Consider the following 19,655-nt stretch of genomic DNA (forward strand, 5'->3'; position numbering starts at 1 on the left):
CGATAGTCCCCGCGCCGCGCCTCAAAACAACTTTTGAACCGTTGCGTTACTCTCGTTGCGCGGTATCGATAGGGTGCTAACGGGAAATTATTTTGCTCCAACACCATCGCACGTAGAATGTGTATTATGTAACCCTCTATTGCTAGAGAGGCTACCACGTTGTTTGAACCATTGGTAATTTGAGTATGTGCATTATGAACGGTATTTTAATGGGTCTGTTATTAGTACAGTATGGACCAGATTGAGTCGAATGGCTTGAAACACATTAATAGATCAAATTTAAATATGTTAAAAATCCAGTCGCATTGTTTTTAGTTTTATAAAATTATTCGCACAAGAAATAATTGTCTATGTAGCTCGCAGTTGATATAAACAATTTTTATTTCTATTCTTCGAACTCTTTTTATTCAATGTCAGCAATATTTTATGTTATCAAGTAACGTGAAGTATCTGATAGCGCACGTTATATCAATTATCATTTTCACAAAGGGTTAGTCTAGCAAATGTTATTCCCCATTGTTAACCTTTAGTAACTTTTTTGAAAGAAGCTGTGAATATTCCAGTGATTCGAACGACGGCGTTTGTCGCTGTAGTTCATTGATATTTTTCAGCGAGCGAGGCCTGTGCACGGCGCAAGGGGTGCCAGCCAGCACTGGCAGCCCTCCCATCACTAACTCTTACATTTGTCACTTTGTTAATCCCTATTAGATCAAGCCGGATTTGAAACCCGGGCCGGCCCCCTCCGAGCGATGTGCTCTTGCGTGGCAAAGAGTAAGCTCGTTTGAAAAGTGAGCACGCCCCGCGGTGCCGTGTCGAACACTCCGGAAGAGAGAAGGAGCGACGGCACAGAAGCGAAAGAATCGACACCCCCGGGCCCCGCTTTTGCATCGAAAACTGCTGCAGATCTATCGAGCTTTTGTGTTTACGGCAGATACCGTCGACGTGACGTGCGCGACGACTCGTGTGATCGCTGAAAAACAAGGGTACGCAGCCCTGTCGGCTTGATTGATCAAATGGAACCACGTACGGTTAATCTTGGGCCCGCTGCTCGGTGACGCCCTGAAGATTCGTCGTTTATTCAACGAACTATTTAAAAATATTACACTATTTTTAATTCATTCTTTGAGATTCCGCAGCCGAAAACATCCTACAAGTAATACAATATGTGTACAATATGTTGTTTAAAAAGGAAGTCCACAAATTACTCAAGAAAAAAATCCCCGAAATGGCGTTCCCGCAGATCTCGCACCCAAGCCAGAGAATTAATGTCCGAAATTGCTAAATGAAATTCGCCCGTCAAAATCGCTCAAGGTCCTCGTGAGTGGCCTTCGTATTATCCGCTGACAGGCACTGAAAGCGAGATGCACGCGTCGCGTTTTGCATCATAGTGCAGCAGATGGACGTCTAGCCCAATGGCTGGCTGCATTCAATAATGCACCCTAGACAAATTCTGGCTAACGGGAATAACGAGTTAGAGGGTGGCTGGTGTTCACGAAGAAGGAAGGAGTCAGCTCGCGTCTGATCTGGTCGCGGACAGTGCAGGACAGTACAGGACACGTTGGGGTGGGCAGTGTCGAGTTTCGCGACGTGACAGCGAGTATGCGCCTCGCTTGGCAGCTGCGCGCATACTCGCTGTCGAAGCGGGCCAGCTTGTTTCAGATTTGAAACGTAACACCCGTTACAGCGATCTCTCGCGGCGCCGACAACCTCCGACCACTTTCGCCAGAAAACTATCCCCCTCGGAGACGAAACTTGGCCGAATCGCGTCTCCCTCCCTCCCGCCGGTCCGGCCCGCCTACGGAACAGGGCGACACGTTTAATTGGTAATCCGTTTAAAGGATTAGTAACTCACGATGGGTATTAGGACGTGTCGCTGGTCCGCCTGCAGCTTGTCCGTTTCGCACGGACAAGCCGAAGGACACGGCCCTCGGTCACGTCGATGCTCTCCCGATCCGATCCCAGGTTCCCCAGGATTGGGACCGAGAGGTCGCTGGCCCTGTTGAAGACCGATTCCTCGAAGATCGTACTCGGGAACGCCTTTGCTCGTTTTTCGCTGGCCTTTGATGCCTCTCGATTAGGGATCCTGAGGACTCGTGTAGACCACTGGAGGAAGGTGATCTTCGCGAATTTTTTTTCTAGGGAACTGGAAGAGATTGCGGAACCAACTTTTTGGGGTTTCAAATGAAGTACTGTAGTGAGTACGTCATAATTTTTTTAGTCAGAAATGTTTATTAGTTAGGAAGTTCTGATAGATCTCCTGAAGGGCTCATATTCTGGTAGGAGGCCGAAAGAAATTGCAGCTCCTGACAGAAAGTGATCGCTCGGAGCTTCTTCGACGAAAATTATAAACTTGCGGGACGGTCGTGAGAACGTACAACCGGATCGGCGATTCACAGCGGTAGGACGTTGGCAGTTTTCCTGGGGGCAGCGCAGTCGGCGAACGAAAATACCGCTGACACACGTAAATACCGGGGATGAAAGGGGGAAGATAGCAGAGAGGCGAGTTAATTAAAACCCTCTCGCCGGCATTAGAGTGAAATCGCGGGCTGTCTCCCCCTTCGCCATTCTTCGTCTCTGGCGGGCCTTTCTTCCGGCGAACGAAGGGACAGAGAAAATCGCCGGGACATCGGGCGGCGGTGTCTGCCTCCTGGCCTCATCCGATAAAAGGAGTAGCGGGTAGCCGGCCGAACGCGTCCCGGGGCCGAGCAACAACAATAATGTCGTCGTCAGTTCGTTAAGCGCTTCTTTCAGGCCCGGCCCTCGTCTCACCTCCGGCTGGCCGAACGGCCAGAGAGAGGTGCAACCCTCGAGATAACTAACTACCTCGTTCTCTACTTTCTCTTTCTCTCTCTCTCTCCATCTCTCTTTCTACCCGTCGCGACCCATCGTCGGCCACCTACACTCGAACACAGTCGCGTCGGGTACCATCCGCTCGTTACGACATCGGCACGCGTGACTGCGCTCGCCCGTGCATGCGTGACTTCGTCACCTGAGATAATATCGGACGGACGACCATCTATCATCCCCCGGATTCCCTGTCGCGGGAGGAGAGTATTACTCTACGTCGGTATCTACCCGCCCGGATGACCGACGACGCGACGCACCGTCTGAGTACTCGACGAAAATGCACCGTGACGAACCCGCTGTCTTCGAGTCCTTGCCTCGGAGGTCCTTCGACTGATAGAGAGCTTCTAACCTCGAACTCTTAGCCCTCTGCAGGAGGACACGTGTCTACTTTCCTATCTCAAGTTCGACTGCCTCGGATGATCGTTAACCCTTCGTGGCCCTATGTTGATGCAGACATCAAATTTTACACCATTAGTTACCTTTTTCATTCGCATTACATTCGTCAATAATGCCGCAGTTACATGGTAGAGGAAGTGTCCCAGTAGTCAGCCTCTTATTTTTAATCTTCTCTCTGTGCATTGCTGTTCCAATGTAGGGTTGCCAGAAATGTTTTATCCAAATATAGAAGAAGTGGTGAAAACTGCAATTATGTATGAGATAGGCTCAAAATATAGAAGTTCAAGTAAAAGAGGTACACAGCACATTTTAAACTTTTTTATTCAAACAAAGATTTTTGAAAATTCCTATATAGATACGTAAAAATCAAGTTCAAATATAGAAGACTCATATCAAATATAGAAGATCTGGCAACCCTATTCTAATGTTAGCCGTGTACATTGGATCCTATATATTTTTGAAGCGGACAGTAATAGAAAAATTTGTCTGCATAGATATTTGTGAGATTTTGCACAATTTCATACAATTAGGACAACGTATTATCCTTGACTAACGTAAGGTCGCCGCGTTGCCGGCCCGCGGGAGTGCTCGTTAAAATGGCTTTCCTCGCGGAGGAATTAAATTGGCCGGCAAATGGCGGCGGGTTAATTATCTTCTGTTAACGATTCGTACGCGTTTGTGCTCGCGATCCAGCAAACCGTGACGTTTCCTCCATAAACCTTTGACCGAGACGCCCGGCTCTCCTGGTGGAGAGGGTTGGTCGGCTGCGGCCGCTAAAACGTGTAATAAACGCTACAAGGAAGGCCGTTCCCGGATTCTATTCACGTACGCGGAGAAATTGATCGTTTAACTGCTCCCAGCGTTTCGAGCAGTCCGGCCGCGGCTCTATATTTATATTCTTATGTAAGATCGGGGTAGATAGACGCGAGGGAAGCGGTTAAACGAGCTTGGGGGACTCGGCCAGCGTCAGCGTTGCAACCTGCTTTTTCGAGAGAGACTACTCTCTCCCTCTCTCTCTCTCTCTCTCTGTTTCTCTCCGCTGGCCCACGGTTTTTCGGATTTCGTTCGACGTCGAAATTGATCGTTTTTCGATCGATAAATCCGTTTCGGTGCGACGGCACCGTGTCGGATCGCTCTCTGATAACGAACACGGGTTAGGAGCTGCAATTATCGGCACTTCGGACGCGCTAAACTTACCGCACGCGCCATCAATCAGCTGATCGAGACACCTGGCCCGACCCACCTGTATCGATCATCTCTAGGGACCTTCGATCAGAGATTTCGGGTAATAATAGACAAACCGAGGCGGTGGCCTTTGTCTGTGGAGCACCGGTTGTACTGATTCTTGGCGATCCACAGTTAGCTTTGGTGGTCTACTGTCTTATTATGTCTTTTCGGTGGAAATTATTAGGGTGGAATCGTTTTGACGATTGTAGAGTTGGTCTGGTCTGATGAAAGGGGTCTTGTGACTGTTGTTACGTTTTTATGGGACTGCTGGAGCTGTATTTTAAATAAAACTGGCTAAATTTTGCATTCCTAATGTACAGTTAGACTGTCCCTCATTATTAGTCTGTTCCTTCAAGTTTCCAATAATTGCTGTCTTTCCGTGAAAGCATTCTTAACGGAGAAACTATTAGGCATAAACGTGCAGCTGACCATACAATGAAACATTTAAGTGAAAGGTTAATAAAATAGTTATTAAACATTTGAAAACATTTGCACGTACAAACATTTTCCACAAAAATGTCAAGTTTCAAAGTATCAACATACTCACAGTCCTCAATGAACTCCGAAGAAAAACTTCACTGTGCTTTCAACCACTGCAGGAATAGAGAGTACCACACATGAATACATAAATGTAATGATCCCATAAATGGCCTGGATAGTATCGAAAGAACTCTAGGAACACAAACTTTCCAGTCCAGAATCTCTGAAAACCACGACACTTTTTCTGCCCCGATCGAGAAATTTGCGAACGATCTTTCCGCTCGGAGCTCGCGCACGTACGCTTGCCGTGGACACGTGTAACGTATGATCGCAAGCGGACAATGAGAATGCGAGGGATGCGACGACGGGTCGGCTCGGTTTTGCACAGACGATCCGTCGTCCTCGTCGTCGTCGCAGCCGTGCTTGTCGTCGCTGGCATCGTCGCGAGCGGGACACGCGGCCGCGGGGAATGTTATCGCGGCTGTATCGTCCGCCGGTTTTCATTACCATTCGTGCCCAGCGCCGGCCATTGCCCTGAAAAACTCGATTTGATTTATTGCCAGCCGCATAGCCGGTGTCTCGTAACGTCCGCTCGCGGATGCCTGCCCTTTCTGCATTTTCGAGCGCAAAACGCGTCCGCCGAATCTGATCGAATCCCCTTTATCATTCCGATGGCCTTTCGTTTCGACAGATTATTGCGGCTTCAAGCAATCGTGAGTGCTCTACGATGCTCCTATTCACGATTTTCTGGCACTGATTCTGTTTTCATGTATTATGCAGCTGTGAATGAACAATCGTGGTCTAGGTTTCTCCTTTCCACGATTTTTTGATAGTGATTCTGGCTTGTATTAATTATATTCAAGAAGGAAAGATATTCTTGAGTGGCTCCTGTTGCTTCTAACAATTTTTATTCTGCATAAATTCCGCAGTCTATTAATGACTGCGATACATATTATCGCTCAGTATCCTCGGACAGTTAAAGGATCTTAAACCACCTCGAATAAAGGCAATGGTAACAGGCAAGAATAATGATTCAGGTCTGGAAGGATTAACTCGTAGATTGTCTCCGAAACCAGCTCTCGGAAACATCATCTAATCCCTCTTGTATGGCGATAAAATGAAATAGTTGAACAAGATGCAATAACAAGAAGGAAAGGGATTCAATTTAAATAGATCGACTACTTCAGTACATGATAAATAAATGCGTTCGAGTGCAAAGAATTAAAAATTACAAAATTGATTCAAGCAAATTTCACTTTAGGGAAGATAAAGACAGTTATAATTTAGGAGGAAATGCATCTACAACTGTTAATTTCTTGGTCGAAAAGAGCATTCTAAAATAATGAAAAAATGACATCAACAAAAAGTGGTTCATATATGGCTCAAGGTGTACCATATTAAGAACCAAGCTATGTTAATTTTTGAACAAACTTGACCCCAGAATCTTATTGGGAGGAAATGCATCTACAACTATTAATTTCTTGGTCGAAAAGAGCATTCTAAAATAATAAAAAAATGACATCAACAAAAAGTGGTTCATATTTGGGCAGTTTACCCTATTCATTTTTGCCACAAATGCACAAAATCTGCAGTTCTGTAGTTGCCGAGTCTCCCAGGTTTTTTAATGGAAAATTGATCGGAGAGTGAGGGATAACGGTGCAGCAGCATAAAACGTGGAGTCTAGTCATTCTGGATCCGGATGCGACGAGAGAAGAGAGAGAGAGAGAGAGAGAGAGAGAGAGCTCGAAACGCGTGTCTCCACGTGAGAACCGACTTGTTCCCGCTCGGTCCGGCTGGTATGTAAATACCCGCGCCGTCTCGTGGACACCGAGTTACCCGCTTATAGGGCACGCCGATATTAATGCCCGTCGCGGACGTCGCTCGTTATCGCGAGCAAATACGCTCGGCCGGAGCGGATCGACGCGTTCGACGCTTCGCCTCGAACACACGAGAGACGATCCTCCGGCTTCGAGTTGAGAAAAAAAGAAAGGAAAAGAAACCAAGTGGAGAGAGAAACGAGAGAAAGAGAGAGGTTTAAGAGCGTCCGACCGACTGACGCTCGACTTCATTTTCACGAGGAATTTCGTATTACGCTTCATCGAAGTCGTTCATTGGAAACAGGTTTCTGTCGGGCGACCGTTCGCCGAGTGTTTTGCGGATCCGATGGCGCAGCCGATTTCTGCGCTGCTCTCTCCGATCGATGATAGACGAATTGACACTGGGACTGGCAGCGCTGTCAAAATAATCCCCCTCCAAATTTTTTCTCCCGATTATTAGAACGAAACGATTTTTTCGAGGTTGATCAAGTCGTCCGCCTCTTGAAAGTTGGACTGTAGAAAAGATGGCGGTAGAATCATAGGATCATGAACTTTTGTGTGGATCTTCGTAAACCAACGGAGAATTTTTCTGAGTTTTTCTGAAGAGTAGACAAGTTTCCCCTTGCAGTTGAAAAAGAAATTATTGTTGGATGTACAACTTTCTTCATTAATTCCAAGATTCGCATTCCGAAAGCATTAATAAATGGAGAATACATGTGACTTAACAGGTGTGTTTGTAATTGAAACAATTTGAGTAGAGCGAAACTAATCAAGGAAATGAAACTTGACTGGCTCAGAACAAATTGGCTCGGGCTCGCGAGTAGGTGAACTTGCTCCCATCGCTACCGATGACGAACACATGCGACCCGCCGGCTTTTCTTCTTCTGGGCCGCGCATTAATTATCCGTAAGGAGGGCCGAAAGGGCCAAGAACGAGATCTCCGGTGGACGCGACGAATATTCAAATGGAAAAAGAGGCTGCACCGAAAAGAACCCCCCGGGGACGTGTTTTGCATGGAAGATCCGCGTGGTTTCGCGGAGGAATTTATTCGTATACCCCGTGTTAGGTGAATTTGGTAGGGAAATGGTTGCATTAATGAACCGGCAGGGAAATCCACATTGAAATAGCGTCGGCCGTCCGCACCGGCCGACTAATTATAGGATGTCATAGATACCGGCATTATTGACGTAACACGCCGAGCTCGTTACGTTTATCTTGTTCGGCCCCGATTGGTTTAATTCGTACCTGCGCGCGGACGCGTGTCTGATACGCGTTGCGTGTTTTTGTTGGATTAAACCCTAGCCTTGGAAGCCTTTTTTTCCTCGATTACTCTGCGGCCTGCGCTACTTTGTTGTTAATCATTTCTGAGAATGGTGAGGAAGCGTACCGCATCTTACAACAATTCGTTCGATTCCTTTTTTGCTATGGTAATTCGTGGACTGACTCGGCAACCACGAAAATTATTTCATTAGTTTTTCTAGCCTCTTGTATTTCGCAAATAGTTTGATTTGTTACTCTGTTTCTGTCACCAAAAACAATACTTGACTAAAATCTAAAAAATCCTCTTCACACTAGATTCGAAAAAGATAAAAAATAAATACCTATAGTCGAGTAGCAACATGAGAACAGATCACCGATACGGATTGTGAGAACGAATAAAGATCAAGATTTTCTCAAGCCTTCAATCTCCTTCATCAACTTTATGACTCATGTCGACATAAGAGATTCCTTCAGCCTCGAATCTCTGCGCAAACATCTCACTTCAAAAAAGGAGAACAATCCTCGGGGAACGAAATACTAAAGAGAAATTTTTAACAAAAACGATCGACCTCTCACCAAGCAATGCAACATTTACATACAAGCAACCGTCCCGGAGAAATTAAAATTCACCTCCGCAGAAACAGCTACCAAAAACGTCTCGGAAGGGACAAGCAGACGACCGCGGAATGCGATGGAACCTCGATCGGAATACCTTCGGGAATACATCATAATATCGCGCAGAAATCTTTAATTTCGAACTTGTCCGAAAGAAACGGTCCTCGCGAGTGTTTATGGCTATCGTGATGCGGAATCTCTTCTCCAAAATCCGGTCCGCGTTCGGAAGAACCCTGCGATGCGATTTCGCAAATTCCCCTAACGATCCTCATCCCCTATAAACGTAGGTGCGTTCCTTTAGCATCCTTCATGTGGGGGCCACAGTCGGCATGGTGGACTAGGAAAAATGTTGAGGACTGTTTGAAGAAATTGCACAATATTAAAAATATGTTAGCTTAATACCAAGTTAAAATAAATATAAAAACGAGAGCTCCTCGATTGCTTGTGTGACGTTAAACAACGCTGAATGTTGCGCTTCGCATAAAATTACATTGAGAACCTTAGCCCTTCCGAAATTAGCTTCCGCAAGACCTGCCTCGATTCGCCGAAACACCGACCTCGATAGACTTCATAAAACTTGGCATAACGCGGTCCACTAATTGCAGCGGGTTCTGCGCAGAGGTCCGGATCAGATAGGGGTCGCGGTTAGGCTGGTCGATCCGCATAATTCGCGTTATCCGGGGATGATCCCGGCCGCAGGAAATATGCGTTGCACCGGTGGCAGCGTCCGGTACCCGCGAGCGGCAAAACCGCTCGAGATTTATCTGATCGGCCGGTCAGAAGCGAATAATTCGATCGCCCGGGCCCCGTTGTCCCGATGCGACGACTCATTAACATTCCGACGTGTATATATCGGAGGAAGAAGAAGAAGAACCGGAGGAGCCAAACGAACGAACGGGTGGCGGGCCAGTGGATCCACCATAAAGGACTCTCTCTCGCTCGCCGTCGTCCTTCCTGCTCGCCTTCTTTCCTCTACCCGGCCCGCAACAACCCGTTCTACCGTCGAGCACTCGATCCACCGCGGTTTCAGTGCCCAGATGCTACCTGCCCGCAACCGACACAAGTGCGATCCGCTCGCGTCGATTCCCGAATTTCGGCGATCCGCGCGAAACCCGTCCGCACCACCCGAAAACGGACGATTAGGCGACCCGTCGCCGACCGACTCCTGCGCCCAGTGAACCAGACCCTGTGCACGAGAAACTCTGGAGAGAGACAGCTATCCTACGAATTGTCAGTGTACTTCACTGGAAAAGTGAATCCTCGCGGATGATGCTGGAAAGGACTCGCGAGCTGCGCAGGATGACGATCGGGTGAGATTGATCGTTGGGTTTTATAGTTTGTAATCGAAAGATTCAGCTTGGAGGGTTTGATCGTTGTGTCTTGTTGTTTGATGTTGCTTTCGTGGATACAGGTTTGCCTCGGTTCGTTGTGAGGGGATTCTTACGGGTCGAGGGTGTTTTGTTTGTTGCTACAAAGAGTGGAAGTGATACTTGCTGATGATGATGGCGCCACTGTACGGTATCTCTGATGTTACCGTTGCTCCGCGGGATTGTTCGTGCGGTTTGATGTTGGGATAGGTCTTTGACAGGGTGTTGGGGACTTTTGTTGCTTCTGTGGTCGATGTTGAGGTGTTTTGACATCTTCAGGCTCTTCTGAACATGACAGTTCCAATTATTCACTGTTGAATGTTGAATCTGGATCGTGACAATCTCCGCGATTCAATATTCGCTGTCGTTGTTTCACGTGGGTCCAGCTGCCCAGTCACACTGTCGAAAGTGCGCAGAGGAAGACGCCACTTGCACCTACAGTGTCCTACAGGGTGTTCAAAAATATCAGAACCAAATGTTGAAAGATCTTAAAACTGCTAATAACTTCCTCGACAATCTTTGAATCCGTGTTATTCTTCAATAGATCCTTTTTGGACATGAGTTAAAAAAAAGTAGATTGCAGTTTCTATAGATTCGTGTAAAAAATAAACAAATGGAAGATTAAAAAGAATTGTCACCTCAGTAAAGTTATTAAGGGACGAACTTATGATCTGGTCCTAGTGCCTTGCAACAAACCCAGAACATTCTAATTTCGCACGAATTAAGAAGCCTACATCAATGCAAAGCATTGCAGGATTGAAGTCACCAACTTTCAACTTTGTTCACCAATTGAACACTCATCGACGCGCACCGCAATTTTAATCCCTACGATTCCAGCCAGCCAGTACAAACACTCGGAGACAGGGAACAGAGGGCAAGGGCTATAGAGAGATCGCAGACGAGATTCCCGTCGTCGGCGGAGGGCCGCGAGGAATAAAATCTGGCCGCATTATTCAATCGGTGCACCGCGCGGCTGGAATGCACGCGGATCAAACTTAATATAATGCGAGCGGGGCCGGACAAAAAGCGTGGGCGCGTGCGGTCTCGCATGCGGAATCGTCTCCGAGGACGCCGGGCACCGCGACGCCCCGCAAATTAATAGAAACGACGCCGAGAACCATCCCCCGGTGCGACGTCGACTCGGTTCATCGGGTATGCGTGCCGTGCGAGCAATCCGATTGCCTCGTCGTCCTTCGAAATACCTCGCCGGGATCCCGCGCCGCATCCTGATCGCCGGATTTTCCCTTCCGACCATTTTCTTCCATTTTCGTCGCCCGGCACGCTGATTGAACGTTTCGTTAACCGACCCGCTCGCGGCAACCGGAGATCGGCCATTCCAGTAAATTTTCTTTTGTTAGAGAAATTAGCAAAATGGAGGTACTGAGATCGTGAGATTATTTTATTTTATTACGGAAATTGGCAAAATGTACTGAGAATTTCACCGAGATTGATCGTAGAGAATTGTGCGAATGTACTGAAAACATTTTCTTAGAAACTTCATTGTGTCTTTAATTATGCATTTCCCCAATTCAGACACGGAAGGTGTCTGTGAATCTTACTGACAATATACTGCGAACATGCTAATACTCGAGGAAGTACAACTACACTTTTGAAAATCTATTTAACATGTTTTCACACGATTCAGCGAGTTTGTAACATTCTCAGAAAGTGATCGTCCATGAGCTGTCCGTTCATAACGCATGAAAACGGACCCCCAGGGTGGCCGTAATGAAGAGATATGTAATCGAGGCTCGCTCGCAGCTTCGATCCTCGAAAATTCCCGGATAATCGGTTCCCGATAATTATCGGCCGCCGGTTGTTTAAGGGGGGCGGGGGCACACGGCTTAGGGGTCCGGAGAAACCTCGCCACGGATGCTCCACACGTTCGACCGTGTGCCGGAAGCTGCGATAAGAACGGATATCGGCCAGGGATGCGTTCGACAATTTTAATTGACGAGCCTCCGTCGAAAAACCGCCCTGACGCATATATTAACTTCCTTTATTTTCAAAGCAAGTCGCGCGATGCTCATTTTTTAGAACACCCAGCCAGTAGCCAATTCTGCTTTCGATTCTTAAGCATCCATTACCGGTTCTTACCGCGAACGTGAACACACAATTACAAAAAATAGTTACACCGTCATTTCGTTTATTTTTTCCGTCGTGTCTAAGTGCTTTTGAAAATACTTGAAATCTGTGGAATGATATCTGAGCTGTGAATCCCCATGTACAAAATAACTGTCTGCATTATTGCGTGCATCGATTGCAAGGAACAAAAAGGAAAAAAAAGATCAGCTTCCAATGCGGCCATTCCACTCTTCTGCCATATGTTTCGACGATTTCCCGAGCGGTCATGAAGTCATCACTAGCCATCGGCTATCGAAGCATTCGATCATTTTAATTGCGGGTCCTCTGGGACTCTCGCGACGTATTTTATGACGAAGCGGACGTCGTCGCGGATGCCTCGGCAAATCGCCGGGAGGAACGGCCACCCGCCACGCGATAATTAAGCCTCCGCGGTTTGTCGCGCTAATGAGGAGTTTATCTTACGACCCTGGCTCCCTTGGCCACCCCTTGCACACACACACACACACGTATAGTATATACGCCCGCCCGTTGGCTTCCATTCTACGCGCAAACAGACAGCCGTCGGAGAAAATAAAAAGACGCGCGCGCGGGCCCCGCGAATCAACTCTGTTTCAACCATATAATTAAGGGGACGGAGACCGATACGGGGATCACGCTTCCTTGGGGGCATCCGAACGCTTCCGCCTATCGCGAAATCCTCGAACGAGGGATTCTTCAATTAGTGTCATTCCGAAATCAAAACTCCTTTTACGCCACTAAACGAATGAACCTTCGACTGTTCTAACAATTTTTGTTACTAGAATTGTCCATCCCTTTTTATTCTGAAGTTGTTAATATAATTTCTAGAATTAGATCGAATGAATTTTACTTCATTAACTTTTTAGTAAGAGAAATCCTCTTCTATTTGCGACTGAAGCTGCTCAGAAATTGGTACTCTCTTCCACCGTTTCTGCAAAATCGTTAAGCGATCGAGAAATGGCGGCCACTGAAGGGTCCGGCGCGCAACAAAGTCGGACTTCCGAGAATCCGCGGAAGCGAAGAACTCGGTTGCAGGATGGCGGAGTGGTTTAACGCGGTGAAGGAGGCGAAATGAAGAGTGCCGGATCGATGGCACAAAGGTACAGGGGCACAGGCCGGCTCAAAATTAGACTCGACAAAGCTACTTGGACTCGGAGGAAGACCGTCTGGTCGGCGCAAACGCAAACGCAAACGACAACCTCTGGGTCTCTCCCTCCTCTCTTCTACGCGTCGGCGGCACCGGCCGAAATATTATGTTTCGGCAAACAGACGAAAGTAGAATACAAATATGTAAAGTCTGCACTCGAAAGGCCGCGCGGCTTTACGTTTCGCCGGGCTTCTCCCCCCTCGACCCTGGATTTGTCCTTCTGCCTCTCGACGTGTTGACGTTTTCAATCTCTTGTCTCGAGCCGCTCACGTAAATCTAGACATCTCTTTACCCCCTGCCACCCTCGCTCTCACGGCCGTGTAAATTGCGCAACAAAGGACCCTGTCTTTGCCGAAAGTCTGCCGACCCCTTCCGGGTCTCTTTCGCAAACGCGGAAATAGTTGGTGCCCTCCTTCCAGGATCGCCTCGGCGGTTTAAGTGGCTCGTGAAAGTATTCCAACCGATTTTCTCCTTTTCATAGGAAGAAAGAGTTTAATTGGAGCGATATTTAAGTGTCTATGCTTGTCGCGAAGTTTCGAACTACTTGTATTGATTTTTGTAGAACCACGTCGGCTGCTACGGGATATTTAATATTGTTGCTTGGTATTTGAGACACATTTGCAGTCTAGTAATATACACTGTAAAACAAGCTGAAACACTTTTCTAACAAAATCTGTTCAGTTTAGAAGTTCCATGTGAATGTACAAAAATGTGTCATTTAAACAATTGTAGTTACTTTCTATCATCCAGGTATCCAATGACACTAGTCTTTCCGAGGATCCAAAACGCTGCACTTCTTCGCGTGCATTTTTCTCTCGATTTCAATCTCCGTAACGCATAAGATTGCATACTCGCATAAACATCCGCAGTCTCGTAATCCCTAAAAGCCGCGAGCGGTTCTCCTTTTTCCTCCCCTCTCGTCTGTTCCGGTATCCGCGGCGAACGTCAGCTCGAGAACTACTTCGAACGAAGTTGCTGGGAAGGAAAGAAAGAGAGAGAGAGAGGCAGAGGTTGGAATTCCGTTCGAGTATTACCGGTGGACTGCATAGTTTTTCTCGACACGCGCCCCAAACGACACGGTGGCCAACTTGTCCGGGAAAATGCTAACAGCCGAGGCGACGCGACGTTCGATCGAACGAAAGGCGCAAAATTTCAGCGGGTTCTCGCCACGCACCACCACCCACCCCTTTAGAACGTACACGCCCTGCCACAAGTTTCGCCACACTTGCCGAGAACCAAACTAAAATCGTTCAAAAAGGAACTTAAACTCTAAATGACTACAAAATTAAAGCAATACAACCATTCCAGTGATTTTATGCATTTCCGATAAAAATGGGGGTGTTTAGAACAGTGGTTAAACTAAAGGAGTTTAAAAAGAAGAAGGAAAGAGAACGTTTTTTTATGTGACTCAACGAGTATGTTTCTTTTGCATAAACATCCACAGTCTGGTAATTAGAAAATTAAGAGGAGTACAGTATAATCGACAAACGATTGCTTTGTTTTGCGAACCGACTGGAAATCGCGATACTTGTGGCCGGGGGTGTACACACCACACACGGCGAGATAGAACTAGACCGTGGCCAACGGGGGTGGGACGCGGGGGTGGCAGTGGGCGTCGGGTTCGAGACGATTGTGCTCTCTCGGCTCTTTCTCCGGGAGCGCTTTGTAGCCCGTAAACTTTCTTGGTTCGACAACCCTCGCTCGGTCCCGAGGCGGAGGAAACCGAGAGAGGGAGAATAAGAGAACAAGAGAGGAAGAGAGAAATCTAGAGTAAGTGGGTTGGGGGAGAGAGAGAGAGAGAGAGAGAGAGGGGCCGTAGGAACAGTCGAATCGAGCCGCTTCCAGCCAAGTTTTTCCATGGCGGTAGCTGCGCAATCATTTGTTCAACACACCGCCAACAAATCCAATACGCTGCCAGCCAACGAACACACGGATTTCGCTTCTCCTTCCGTTTCTGCCACTCCCCCGCCCCCCTCCCCTTTGCTCGCCGTTTCGATTCCCCTCGTCTTTGTCCACCGGAGGAACTAAAGGAGGAATGAGTGTGCGAGCCGCGTGTACAGACAACGGGGCACACGCTCGGTTTCCGTGGTCGTCCGTGATCACACCTGTCCGTGTGGTCTGGGTTAGACGAAGTTACCCTGGTGGGGGTGGCCTTCAACTATTTGAATTCCTCGGACTATAGCGCCCCGATCCTCCGGGAAACACTGCCATGGCGACTTTCGACTAAGCAACATCGCGTAGATCTATTTTTATATGCTGTTCCGGTAGACTTCGCATTGTATGATTTATGCATTAAATTGTTAAATTTAAGAAAATTTTTAGTTTCACCAGGATGACTATTTTAGACACTTTTCGTAGAACGAAGCACATGAAGTTGCATTATTCTGAAGCCACACTGCTCGCTAAAATAAAAATTATTTTCATGGTAGCCAATCAGAAACACCACACACGTGGCACGTATTGTTGCACAGTTGATCAGAAAAATGCACTGTGACGTGTGTGTCCCAACAGGGTCGAAAGGGTTAAATTTCTTACAATAAAAAAAATCGAGTAGAACCAAGTGAACGTGTGCGGACGAGGAGCAACAAATCCGCGGGCGGCACGGTTTTCCATTTCCTGTGGAACAGTGGTTCGTGTCTCGCGTCATGGTGTTCGCCGCATGGAAATCAGTTGTCACGGATCGATTTCACGGCGACACGGAATTTGTTTGTACCAGAAGAAAGCCCGGGGAAAAGCTTTTCCAGCGTCGCGCGATCCCTCGGCGAAACAGAGAAAGAGCGAGAGCGAGAGTGAGAGAGACAACCGAAAACCGGAGAGGGAGGACCAGGAATAAAGGGGGAGGGGTGGCAGGTTTGGCGAACGTGAGAGGACTGCGGATTTATTCGAAAACACTTCTCCTCGCCGGGGATAGCGTTCCGCGCGAATAGACGCCGATACTCGAAGGGCGTGGAAAAGGGCCGATTCCTTAATATCCCCCGGGGACTTCCCCGGATCAGATACACATCGCTCGGGCTCGCCTATCTATTCAATATGCCTCCATTATTTGGTAGGTGATAAGGTGGAACGGTGGTCTGACTCCTCTTCCCTGGACGGCCCTTACCCTACGCCGACCGACCACGTTGCCCTCCGGATATATCTTGGTCCCCCGTGGGACCATGCCGATGAACGATAGTCCCCCACCTCTTTCTTTCTCTTTTCTTGCTCCTTTTCTTGGCTTCTATCGCTTTTGCCTCGACAGCCTTCGCTCTGGTTCTTTCACGGAGACAGTGTTGCGATTGCGAGGCGGGTGATTTGTTTAAGGTCAATTTTCAGTGATTGTTTCGTAAAAAAAATCGACGAATTCTATTTGCTAACTAGGACTACGATTTTTACAGTACTTCTTAGGGACACGTCAATCTTTTTATTACTTCAATATTATCGCTTCGTTCGTAATGTTTTAAAAGAAGAAAGCCGGGGGTTAAACCGATCTCCACGGTTCTTCACCAGAATCTCTAACAGGAAGTTGCATCCTCAAACGAAACAAAGCGCGGGCGTCAAACTGCAAAAGACAATAGCAACCTGACGGCCGAATGAGTTCACGCAACACCCAAATTAAACAGCGCAGCGTTCCTCTCGACGCGGTGGGAGCGTGTTAACAAAAATTGAAACGAAAAAAGTGATTCATCGGGGTAAAAACGGGAAAAAGCGAAAAACAAAAAAACCGGAGCGAGCTTGGTTGGCAGGATGCACGAACTCGCAGGCAGAGTACGACTCCGTACGTGCGAAATCCATTCAGTCGGTGTATACTCGCGGAACTCGCGACATCGACCTCTCTTGTCGAATCACACGCCACCCCCCTCGCACCACCACCACTACCATCACCGCTGTATAACGCGCGCGCGGGAGGTTTTCAGGGCGGCTTTTCACCGGAGAAACATGGTGTACGTTCTATAAAGGCGGCCCGTATCTCGACTCGTATCTCCGCGGCCCCGGTGAAACCGCCACGGGGTGTCAACCCCTAAGGGTACACAATGGGCCCCATATGTTTGCGGGGGTGTAGAACGACGGGGACCTCGATCGACCCCTTTACCCCAGATCCCGCGAGACTACCTTCCGCGAAACGTTCCCGCGAATTCGCATTCTCCGCCGAGCCGGTTTCCAGGAACCTGTAATATTTTCTGCCCTTGTGGCGGGGGTGGAACGCCGTGCTAGTAACGTTGTTCCGAAATTCATAATTTCAGATGATTTTTAGAACAGTTGGCGTTCTAATGATTTTTAATGTAAATATTGTATGAACACTTTCTCTTTGTTTTTAAGTGACAAAACAAACGCCACATTTAAACAAAGCGACCGGTTTACCGAAACAGCGACCGTCGACAAATGTCTCGGTTAAACATTAGCAACGAATTCCTGGCTACAAGAATGCCTGGAAAAAGTGGCAGAGTTATCACGATAGTGCAGCTCGTAAAACAAAAGGGTGCAGTAAACGTCGCTCTAAAACCAGTGCAGAACGCGGAGTCCCAAATTAGTCGTAAATTAATTTTATCCAGAAGCGTTTATACAACCGTCACGCTCGACCCGGCCGCCATTAGAATGGACTATCAATTGTAGCTACTGGAAACGAGCTTGCTCCGTTTTACGGGCGACGTCGATCCCGCGGGCACTAATTAACATAAGCGATCGCGGACGCGGAGAACCGGGGGCACGAAAATAGTGCACGTCGAGAACCGGCGCGGTACGGCGCGGCGCGGCGGCCTGAGGGGCGGCTGCTCGTAAATTTTTACGTGTCATCGGGGGGGCCCCGGAGGCACGCGGCCCTTTTCGCCCGTTGCTGATTTTCCGGTGGCTCGCGTGCAGAACGCTCCTTCTCGCTTCTAATGGAAACGATGTTTCCTTTCGCGTCGCCGTTTTCCTGAAGTTCGCGGTCCCGCAGCAATGAAATGCACTCCGAGCAGGCCGTAAGAACGCGCCGCGCGATGCATACTAAGCGGACCCGGTGCATTTCGATTCTCTCACCCTTTCCGAGCACTATAACTTCGCTTTTTAGCGATCGCCGGCCCCACCTTCGCAGTAAACGCGTTTTAACCGTCCAACACTTTTTAGAACAGTTGACACGGTGATTTTTGCTGTTCGAATTTTCTTCTCTATCCTCGTTAAAGTGGCTTATCAAAACGTCCCTCCTTCTCGCCAGAAGAAAGCTATGATTTTTTAAATATTTTCTATAATATTAATCTGACTATTCACGTTGTCTCTCTAATTCAGCTAAGTATTCGTCAAGTATCCCGACGTCTGGATCAATTATTGCAAACGTTCCCACGTTTGTTACAACGACCGCTGAATAAGCGACGTTATCGAATTTGCAAGGAGATCGGTGTTGTTAATTGAATTCCTTTTAACGTCGCTCGGTCAATGATTTAGTTACGAATGTAGCCGTTTTATAGTTAACGAGTGGCACGACCTGTTAGCGTACCGATATTAAGTTTTATTCGTCGCGTCCGCCGGTGTAATTATTAAAATATTCACGAGCGTACCCGTGTCAAACGACAGTTTAACGTCAACGTGTGGATAAACGTGGATCAAGTTTTAATTTCAAACTCGTTTCTCGGCGGATCCGTGCTTTCCGTCAGGTGTCAGTTGCTCTATCTCTCACTCTCTTTCACTCTCTCGCGCGTGTGTGTGTGTGTGTTGATCGGGGCGGCTGCAATTACCGGCGTCAGAAATATTGAGAAAGAAAGCTTGTCAATGCGTGATTCTTGTCGGGTGCAATTGCGAAAAATGAAAACGGTGGAACTCGTTCTCGAGGACACTTATGTCGCAGTCCGAGAAACCTTGCACAACGTGCTCGTGGGAAAAAGACATCGAACATTGAATATCACTTGGACAGTCGTCAAAGGGAACTTGTTTACAAAGTAATCGACTGCAAAGAAAAATCAACACCGTACCAATCTGCGTATCTACCCGGACTCGCTTTATGCAATTTTAATCCGAGCCTTGCAACTGACTCGAACTGATCTACCTTGGAGCAACCATAAATTTAATACGAATCTTGCAATCCGCTTACCGATGTGTCTGATCTGCGCCGATCTACTTTAAAGTGAACGTAAATTCTATCCTGCGATCATCTTTCGATCCAGATATCCCAGGCAAGTGTTAGTGGAAAGTCCGATCGGTAATCTCGTAGACAAATGGGGTGGTAAAACGATCAATGATAGTGTATCAGGTAAATTAGACTATAGAAGACAACTGACTTACAGGTTAACCACCTGATTAATTCGACCATTGAACAAATTATTAGGTGTAGAAATTAACTTAGTGCCTTGATATTAGATTATTTATAACTCTGGTTTGAATGCAAATGATTGCCCGCCATTTTGTAACGTTTAAGTACCAACACTTATGAAACATTTGAGATTTAGT

General features: G+C 47.5%; 2 long non-coding RNA genes across 2 annotated transcripts in view; one reads left to right on the plus strand and one right to left on the minus strand.

The window, feature by feature from the left end:
- Positions 1–6,206, minus strand: part of LOC143211772 (uncharacterized) — a 132,803-nt gene extending 126,597 nt beyond the window's left edge. The window contains exon 1 of the long non-coding RNA XR_013009531.1: positions 5,018–6,206. This is a non-coding gene — a long non-coding RNA (uncharacterized LOC143211772). The remainder of the gene's footprint in view (positions 1–5,017) is intronic.
- A 452-nt stretch (positions 6,207–6,658) lies between these two features.
- The window catches only part of LOC143211771 (uncharacterized), a 75,207-nt gene continuing 62,210 nt past the window's right edge, over positions 6,659–19,655 (plus strand). The window contains exon 1 of the long non-coding RNA XR_013009530.1: positions 6,659–9,952. This is a non-coding gene — a long non-coding RNA (uncharacterized LOC143211771). The remainder of the gene's footprint in view (positions 9,953–19,655) is intronic.

The sequence above is a fragment of the Lasioglossum baleicum genome, chromosome 9 (genome assembly GCF_051020765.1).
Source record: "Lasioglossum baleicum chromosome 9, iyLasBale1, whole genome shotgun sequence".
NCBI classification, from domain to species: domain Eukaryota; kingdom Metazoa; phylum Arthropoda; class Insecta; order Hymenoptera; family Halictidae; genus Lasioglossum; species Lasioglossum baleicum.